Source organism: Mus caroli, chromosome 12 (genome assembly GCF_900094665.2).
Source record: "Mus caroli chromosome 12, CAROLI_EIJ_v1.1, whole genome shotgun sequence".
NCBI classification, from domain to species: Eukaryota; Metazoa; Chordata; class Mammalia; order Rodentia; family Muridae; genus Mus; species Mus caroli.
In genome coordinates this window covers 75,040,204-75,048,211 of record NC_034581.1, presented here as the reverse complement: position 1 = coordinate 75,048,211, position 8,008 = coordinate 75,040,204, and the positions used below count along the sequence as shown (strand labels likewise).

General features: G+C 46.6%; 1 pseudogene; it reads right to left on the bottom strand.

The window, feature by feature from the left end:
* Positions 1-1,402: 1,402 nt before the first annotated feature.
* LOC110306556 lies at positions 1,403-1,722 on the bottom strand (annotated as a pseudogene).
* Positions 1,723-8,008: the final 6,286 nt, after the last annotated feature.

The following is an 8,008-nucleotide window of genomic DNA, read 5'->3' as shown; positions in this document are numbered from 1 at the left end:
TTGTTAGCCACCATGTGGTTGCTGGGATTTGAACTCTGGACCTTTGGAAGAGCAGTCGGGTGCTCTTACCCACTGAGCCATCTCACCAGCCCGTGTTCTCTCTCTTAAATTGTTTACTCTGGGGCTCCAAGCTGCCATGTTACAAGACGGCCCTTATGCAGAGGGCCCATGTGAGCAAGCATAGATCCAGATCAACAGCTGGAACTTGAGCACTCAGGGGTTCCTCTGAGGTCACATCAGGTCACTGAGATTTGAAAGAGGAGAAAAAGCCAGCAGGTGGAGTGGTATCTGCTGTGTGAGGGTCCTAACTGTAGTTAAGGAGGGTGCCACCTGGAGTTGGAAAAATCAGCAGAGCAATGGAAGAAAGAGTAGCCCAGGATGAGGTTGGGACAGGAGGGGCGTGAACTGAGCACTGTAGAGATCCAATAGAGAACTGTGGGGATGGGATGCGATGCATTCTACCCTGGCACTTATCCTGCCAAGCCTTACATGAATGACTCACCTGGAAAGAGGTGCCCTAGTGGCTCCTATACCTAGGACAGTAGGCATCAAAAGCCAACTCCTGCCTGAGGAGGCCACCTTCCTAGTTACGCAGCCCCATCATTCTGCTTTATTTTCTCCATCCACATCTCAGAACAATCCTATTTGTCTTCTAGGGGGTGCATTGTTTTTTCTGTCCCTCTAGGGTACATGTGTCTGGAAACCAGGGGCCTTTGCCTGTATTGTTTATTGCTGTCTTTGTGCCCAGAATAGTGCTTGGTATGCACTAGGTGGTAAGCATGTATCGTTTTATTTACTTTACCTACAAGCATTGAACATCTCTCATGTACCAGGACATAACAGATGTGCATTCAGCCTGGGGCCTTGCCTCAGGCAGCTTTGCAGGGCTGATGCTGAGTAAGAAGGCCCAACACTTGGCTTGATTCTCTATTATTACTTTGAAATTCTCATTCTTGCACATGTGTGTGTGTGTGTGTGTGTGTGTGGTGCATATCTGTATATATGTGTGCTTGCATGTGTGTGCACATACATGTGTGGGGGTACATATCCCCATGTCTGTGCATGCAGATGGAGGTAAGAAGTAGATATCCAGTGCCTCTCTTGATTAATCTTCACTTACTTACTAAGCATGTTCTCACTGAATCCAGAGCTGGCCAGCTCCTTGTCTTGCTAGTCAGGTTGCCCTGAGAGCCTCTTTCTCTGACCATGACGGCTGGGATCACAGGGCAGTAGCCATGCCTAACCAACTTTGTGTGGATGCTGAGCATCCTCGTTCAGTTCTTGTGCTGGCTGGGTCTGCACTTTATCTACTGAACCATCTCCCAGGCCCAGTTTGGATTCGAGTTTGAGGGGGGGGGGTAGTAAAAGCTCATAATTTTATTGTCTTCATAACAAAATCAACTTAGGTCTGGATCACTTGGCCCTTTCTCTTCTCATCACCTCCCAGTTTAAAATGCTTGCATCTCTTACTAGCCAGCGTTCCTTAGCTCTGCAGTCACGCTTAGCACACTTGAGTCTCAGCACGATCTTCTTTGAAGTTTTAGCCTTTTCATGGAGGATAGGTTTAGTCTGCCCACCACAGCCACTCGGTTTCCTGTCAGCACGCTGCTTTCCCTGGGCAGACAGAGAATCCTTGCCCTTCTTGTACTGCGTCACCTTGTGGGGCTGGCGCTCCCTACATGTCTTGCAGAAGGTTTAGCGGGACTTAGGAATGTTCACCATGTTCGAGGGAGCAATAGCAGCTCAGAAAACCCACTTTAGGTCACTAAAGACAAAGTCTATGGCTTCTGTTCTTGTTTGCACTAGGGCTGCTGCTCATGCACTCTGACTTTCATTCCCAGAGAGCTTGCCACATGGTCCCAATGACAACAGTTGAGACCTGTGCCTCTTCTCTGTACAGTTGTGAGTAATCTTTTCTTGTTTGTTTGTTTTGTTTTTTGAGACAGGGTTTCTCTGTATAGCTCCAGCTGGCCTGGAACTCACTCTGTAGACCAGGCTGGCCTTGAACTCAGAGATCTGCCTGCCTCTGCCTCCCAAGTGCTGGGATTAAAGGCGTGAGCCACCACTGCCCCAAGTGAATAATCTTTTTTTTTTGGTTTTTTGAGACAGGGTTTCTCTGTATAGCTCTGGCTGTCCTGGAACTCACTTTGTAGACCAGGCTGGCCTCGAACTCAGAAATCCACCTGCCTCTGCCTCCCGAGTGCTGGGATTAAAGGCGTGCACCACCACGCCCGGCCTAAGTGAATAATCTTAACAGACTTGTTTTTAATATTTAAAAAATTGTAAAAAAAAATATGTGTTTTTCAGAGATGGTGTAGTTTAATAATAATTTCTGGAAATCGGATATCTTTGGATCCCAGGCCCAGTCCTTTCCTAGCTGTGTGACCTTGAGTGTAGCAAACACTGTCTCTGAGTCTGGACTTCATTACAAATGGAGATGAGCGCAGGGTCCAGCCCACTGAGTTACTGTAGAATTAGATAAACTAACACTATAAGCAACTGGAGAGGGTCCTGGGCATCCGAAGGCAGGCTCTCTCCACCATCCACACATCCCTTTCTTTGCCTTTTTCCTCTCTCTCTCTCTCTCCTATGCACTCCTGGGAGGGAAAATCTGGGTCAGTGTGAGGAGCTGCTTAAGTGAGAGGAATATCGACGAGAAAAACTTAGGAATTATAGCCTTCGGGAAAGCAATAACACTTCACTTAAAAATTGCTTGAGCGAATTTGACTGTGGACATTTGCAATTTGTATGCAAATAAATGAGACTCCTATGTCCCAAGCCGAGACGTAGCCCTGGGCAAAAGCTTGCAGAAGGCCCCTGCTTAGGCAGGAACTTCTGTGAGCTTCCCTCCAGTGCCAGTTAAAGGAAAACCTTCCTCCCCCTCCCCGTGCCCCCCTCTCCCCCACCTCGGCAGTCTTAGCCCTTTACGGAGTTCATTAGTATGTCAGACAGCTAACTAGCAAGGCCATTCTCACTCGGGCTTTCCACCTCTTCTCTGCTGTGTGATCCATGCACTCACACTCATTGTCTGTTTAATCAGGTACTGATTGAGCATTAACCTGCAAGTGTTGAGCCTCCTGCTCTTGATGAAAAGGAATTTGCACTGGGCCAAACCTCACCTGATTTCATGAAAGGCTGAGTTAATAGACAAATTAGAGGAGGAAGCAGAGAACAAACCTGGCATGTGTCCCCAAACTCTGGTTCACAGAATCAGAGGAGAAATGAAGTTTTATTGTATGCATGCCCACCCATTCATTCATTCATTCATCCATTCATTTATCCATTCATTCATCCATTCATTCATCCAGCAAGTATTTATTGAGTACTTACTGTGTGCCTGGCACCATGCGAGGTGCTGTGGACACATCTGTCTTCATGGAGTTTGTAATTCAATGTAAATAAAAACAAACAAACAAAACACCTGCAGGCAGCTCTAGTAAAACCTTGACTCAAGATGAAAGGGTAGACAGCCAGGGATCCCCCTGTCCCTCACAGGTCCCCGCAGCTACATGGCTAGGAAAAGAGAAGATAAACCTCATGAAGCACCTTCTATTTACTCATTTAGTTTTGAGGAAAGGTCTCACTATGTAACCCTGGTTAGCCTGGAACTCATTATGTAGATCAGGTTGGCTTCAAACTTGTGGGCAATCCATCCTGTCTCTGCCTCCCAAGTGCTAGGATTACAGAGGGTTACAGATATATTCCACCATGTCCAACCAGTACACAACATCTTTCTAGAAGGATCCATTCGGTCTTACACAGAACCTCATCCATTCATAAATACTTGTTTTTGATAGTTTTTGGGTCAAATTTCGGTGGTCCGGGTATGTATAAGGCAAATACTTCCACTTCTAAGAACCACGTTTACCTTTGGGGGCCAGGCCCCCCTTTTCTGCATTTACTTCAATTCACTTTTAAATGTCACCTAATTTCAATATCTCCAAGAACCTCTGGCGGAGGCTCTGGCCACGATCACAGCCGCTCTTCTTTGTTTCAGGTTACTGGGGACCCAAGCATATGAGGCAAAGGATGCAGAGAGAGCTCTGCTCTGAAGATCCCAAATGAAAGCACCTTCCCTGCCTTTTCCTCTTCCTCCTGGCCTCCAAATTTTGAAGATATTCAAGACCTGGTTGGAATAGAAGTCCACTAACCAACTTACTTCTCTTGCTTCCCAAAGATAAAAGCAATAGTCTAAAAAAGCTTTCTTAGTCAGATTAGCAATGGCCAGCTCAGGACTGAGGTGGATGCCAGGGCTCCCACATCTTCTATTCCTGGTGGACCTCCACCCTCTTAAGCTACTGTGCCTGGGCTTCAAGGCCTTACCCTAATGTATGGGGAAGGTCCCAGGCAGCTAGAAAGTCCACACTGTGGATGAGCATCTCTGCCACACCCCAAGGACTGCTGCACTGTCTTTCTAGTGTAGCAGGCCTGCATGGCATCACCCCACTTTATCTGCCTCAATGACATGCCCATTTTGGGGTGTGTGTGAAAATACTGAGGTTCAAATGCCACCAAATGGCTAGGCCAGAGCTGGAGTGATTGTTCACTTCTACTTGGCTAGACCTCCCCAAGATCCAGTCTGGTGGTCCCACATTAAAGCAGCCAGGAAATACCTGGGACGGACACATTCAGGTCTCATCAAGTGAACGTAAGTACAGTTGCCTGATGGGAATACAGAGAGCCCAGGTACGTGGTACACACTTTGGGTGACCCCACTATGTTCCATGAAGCTCCCCGGTCCCCACAGGTCCAAACACAAATTAGCACCTGAAGATAGAGAAGCTTAATCCCAGAAACCTAGCTAGGGAAAAGCAATCTTGCTGGGTGAAGCTGGCCAGTCAGCTAAGCCTTCTGGGTCCTCAGGGCTGAATTGTTCAGGGGTTTCACCCTTCTGAGCTTCAGAAGGTCCTGACATCAAGGAGACTGCTAGCAGCTGCTTCTGTGTCATGGTGAGGGACAGACTAGAAGTCCACTGAACAACTTACTTCTCTTGCTTTCCAAAGATAAAAGCAATAGTCTAAAAAAAGCTTTCAGATTAGCAATGGTCAGCTCAGGACTGAGGTGGATGCCAGGACTTCATGCCCTCAGGTCTAGCCTGTTTATTCTCTGTGTGTCTGGGTGTTTCATCCTCTTCACTCGCTTTTGCCTAGAATAACCATTCTTAGCATCAGCCAGGTCAGGAGGTGGGATGAGGGACACCAGGTGGGCGTTGGTGTGAGTGTACATAAGTTTTGTGTGGGTTTCAGTGTCCCCAGCATGTGGGCAACAGCACAAAAGTTCCAGAGTTGATGTGAACTCAGAACCAAGACATGAAAAGCAATCAGGGTGAGTACCCTAGTTTAGATTTTGTTTTAGAACAGGGTCTGTAGCCCAGGCTGGCCTTAAACTTTAAGGCTCCTCCCATCTTAACCTCCTATCATAATTTTAAACATCTTAAAATTGATTTTTATTTGCATGCAGTGTATATGTTTGACATATGAATAAGGTAGAGGACAATTTGGAGAGACTGGTCCTCTCCTTCCATCATGAGGGACCTGGAGCTTATAATTCAGGTCAGCAGGTTTGAGGGCAGTGCCTTTATCTGTTAATCCATCTTGCCATCCTGGATTTCATGATTTGAGCACTGAATCCACCTTCTGTGAACTGCATAACCATTAAAAACTGTAAAGATTTTATTGATTTTTATTTTACGTGTATATTCGTGTTTTGCCTGCATGTCTATACTATGATTATGTATATATACTGCATAGTATATATGATATATACTATGTATATGTAGTATCTATGAAGGCCAGAGAGGGCATCAGATCCTCTGGAACTGGAGTCACAGATGGCTGTCAGCCACCAAATGGGTCCTGAGAACCAAACTCAGGTTCTCTGCAAGAGCAGCTAGTGCTCTTAATCACTGAGCCATGTCTCCAGCCCATCCTGGGTAATCTTGAGCGAGTGTGTTAACATCTCTAGAAGTCCTTTCCTACTTTGTGAATGGTGTGACCTTAGAGTTGTGGAAAGGACCAAGAAAGTTAAAGTGTGTGTCTCTCAGTGTGTGTCCAGAAAACGGCAGGACGGCTCTCAGGGCAGTGGGTGAAGGAGCCATAGAAAGGACCCACCATGTAACTTACAGAAGCTCTGATTCCCTTATTAATGGGTCTTTGGGATGGAAGCTTCTCTAGAAGGAAGGCAGCCATATGTGGCTGATGCTGGCTGAGAGACTCATAAATCACAGAAAGAAATGCTGGCATGTGGTAGCTGCCTCAACGGTAACCCTCAGCTTGACCTCAAACCCACCCCCGCTCCAGAGGGATTCACCACTGCCTAAGCCTTGTGGCAGGCACCCTGCTTAGCCTATGTAAGGCCAAATCACAAGGCTCTGGGCCTTCTGCCCCAGGCTGTAGCCCATAACTTCTAGTCAGGATATCAGAACACATCTGGGTCATCAAACCAGCTTACTCAAAAAATTAGCAGGCAAGCTGGATACCATGCATAGCTCCAGCCTGTAATGCCAGCACTTGGGAAGAGGCACTAGAAAGAACAGGAGTTCGAGGTCATCCTTGGCTACATGGCAAGTTGAGGTCAGCCTAGGCTATATGAGATCTTACCAAAACAAACAAAAAATCAAAATCAAAACATATAAGCATGCCTCAAGATCTTGCTGAGGCAGTCGGGCACGGTGGCAACATGCCTTTAATCTCAGCACTGGAGGCAGAGGCAGAGAGGCAGAGAGGCAGCAGAGAGAGGCAGAGAGTGGCACAGAGGTGCAGAGGCAGAGAGGCAGAGAGGCAGAGAGGCAGAGAGGCAGAGAGGCAGAGAGGCAGAGAGGCAGAGAGGCAGAGAGGCAGAGAGGCAGAGAGGCAGAGAGGCAGAGAGGCAGAGGCAAGTAGATAGATTTCTGTGAGTTCCAGGCAAGTCTGGTCTACATAGCAAGTTCCAGAACAGTCAGGGCTACATAGTGAGACCCTGTCTCAAACAAACAAAAACCAAAACCACAGCAAATATATTGAAGCCCTAACCCTCTAGTCTCCCACCAAATACAGAGGATAGAAACTTCAGATCACTTGAGCAGATGATACTGATAAAGGAATCTGTGTAGCTGGTCTAAGGCAGCAACCAGGACCACACACACCCCTTTACTAGAACCTCAAGGGACTCAGAGTAGCTGGTCCTCACAGGGTCTGGAACTCAAGCAGATCAGGAAGCAGGAGCTGATGCAGAGGTCATGGGGGATGTTATTTACTGGCTTGCTTGAGTTTCAGTCCTGACTTCCTTTGGTGATGAACAGCAATGTGGAAATGTAAACTGAATAAATCCTTTCCTTCCCAACTTGCTTCTTGGTCATGATGTTTGTGTAGGAATAGAAATCCTGACTAAGACAGAAGTTGATATCAGGGTCTGGGGTATTGCTGTGATAGGCCTGACCATGCTTTTGTTTGGAAGAATGTAGAATTTGGGACTCTGAATTTGAAAAGCAGTAGAATGCTTTAAGTGGGGCTTAATGGGCTATCCTAGTAGGAATATGGAAGACTGAGTATGATCTGAATTGTGGAGACCTGACTCAAGAGGTTTCAGGGGCGGGGGGAGGGGGGATTTCAGAATGTGGCCTAGAGACTGTTCTGTGGTATTTTGGTGAAGAATGTGGCTGCTTTTTGCCATTGTCTGAAGAGTCTACCTGAGTCTAAGGTAAAGAGATTTATATTAATTGCATTGACAAATGAAGTCTCACAAAAGCCCAGCAGAGACTGCCTTCTCTGGTTAAGTCTCATGAACAGTGTTTTGAACAAGCCTGGAAAGCTTAGAAAGAAAAAATATAAAATATATGGTTCAAGTATTAAAGGGGCATCAGGAAATGAAATGGAACTGAATCCTATGTTCTAGGAGATAACAGATTAAGTAAGGCATTTGGGGACAAGATCTTTTTTTTTTTTTTTTTTGGTTTTTCGAGACAGGGTTTCTCTGTGTAGCCCCGGCTGTCCTGGAACTCACTTTGTAGAGCAGGCTGGCCTCGAACTCA